Here is a 1,364-nt window from a genome sequence, read left to right on the forward strand (position 1 = left end):
CTTCATCCTCATATCATGTGGTATAATCTGCACATGATATCACTGAGAAAGCTGAGGCTCAGAGAAGTTCAGCAAACTGACCAGGGCCACACAGCCAAGGATTCCAATCCAGGTCCACTTGCCACCAAGCCCATAGGCTCCAATGGTTATACAGTAGAACTGCACTCTCCAGTATGGTAGCTACTGATCATATATGGCTATTAAAATTAAGTAAGAATTAAAATTTCAGATTCTTTATCTCACTAGCCACATTCAAAGTGCTCAATGGCCACGCACGGCTAGTGGGCGCCTATTGGCCATGCCAGTTGAGAACATGTTCAGCATCCTAGGAAATTCTTTGAGAGAGCACTCTTATAGAAACTCAAAATCAGGAAGAGCCGTAGAAACCTGAGAAGCTTGGAAGGCTTTTCCAAGGAGGCAGATCTCGAACTGGTCCTTGGAGAGCCTAGAGACTCAGAAGGGAAGTGGAAGGTGTTCTAGGTAGTACCTGGCAGCAGGGAGGCAGAACCTGGCACTGAGAGGGAATGGATGAATGGAATAGGTGTAACAGTCAGGCATGGTGGTATACACTTGTAATCCCTTCACTCTGGGAGGCTGGGACAGGAGGACAGCAACTTTGAGCCCAGCCTGCCAACTTAGTTATTTAGCAAGACCTTGTTGCAAAATAAAAAAAGGATTGGGGATGTATCTCAGTAGCTTGGTGCCAGTGTCCTGGGTTCAATCCCCAGAACGGACAAAAAGAAAAATATTCAAGGTAAATGGTGACCAAAGCAAGTAATTTGGACTCTGCTTCTGCAGTTAATGAAGTGACTGGGTTCCTTTGCTCTTGGGTGCCCAGTGTGCAGTGGCTGTGAACAACAATGTCCTCGGAAGTGTATGCAGCCTCTTGCTGGTGCGGGTGGCCCCAGGCGTCCCTGAAGACACTGCTTCCTGGTGGATGTTCGCGTGTCTGACCTCATGCTATCCCCATTGTAGGCTCTGGATAGGTATGCAAGGTGCCTTTGGGAAACCCCAGGGCACAGTAGGGAGGGCTCACGTTGCACTAGTCTTCATGTCCATCTGTACCGAACTGTAGATGAGGAACACGTGATCAAGGCCCTAAGCAAGTTCCAGTTTCCTGGCCACCAAAAGATCCACAAGTAGAAGGAGTGGCTTCACCAAGCTTAACGCAGATGGATTTGAGACACGATGGCTGAGAAGTACCTCATCCCTGAGGGCTGTGGGGTGAACTGTGTTCCGATGGAAAAGCGGGGGCCTTGCACTCTCAAAAGCCCCCACTGTGTTATCCCCTTCTTCAAATCAATCTCATCAATAAATCTTATCTCTACCTAAAAAATTCCTTTAGGTCCTACTGTCTGTGTATA

At 47.9% G+C, this 1,364-nt stretch overlaps 1 non-coding gene across 1 annotated transcript; it reads left to right on the forward strand.

Annotated features, from left to right (window-relative positions):
- The first annotated feature begins 792 nt into the window (after nt 1-792).
- LOC117286971 lies at nt 793-926 on the forward strand. Its single transcript, XR_004518170.1, has one exon. It is a non-coding gene; the product is annotated as a small nucleolar RNA SNORA70 (small nucleolar RNA).
- Nucleotides 927-1,364: the final 438 nt, after the last annotated feature.

The sequence above is a fragment of the Fukomys damarensis genome, unplaced genomic scaffold, assembly GCF_012274545.1.
Source record: "Fukomys damarensis isolate Sample0158 unplaced genomic scaffold, DMR_v1.0_HiC HiC_scaffold_19, whole genome shotgun sequence".
NCBI classification, from domain to species: Eukaryota; Metazoa; Chordata; class Mammalia; order Rodentia; family Bathyergidae; genus Fukomys; species Fukomys damarensis.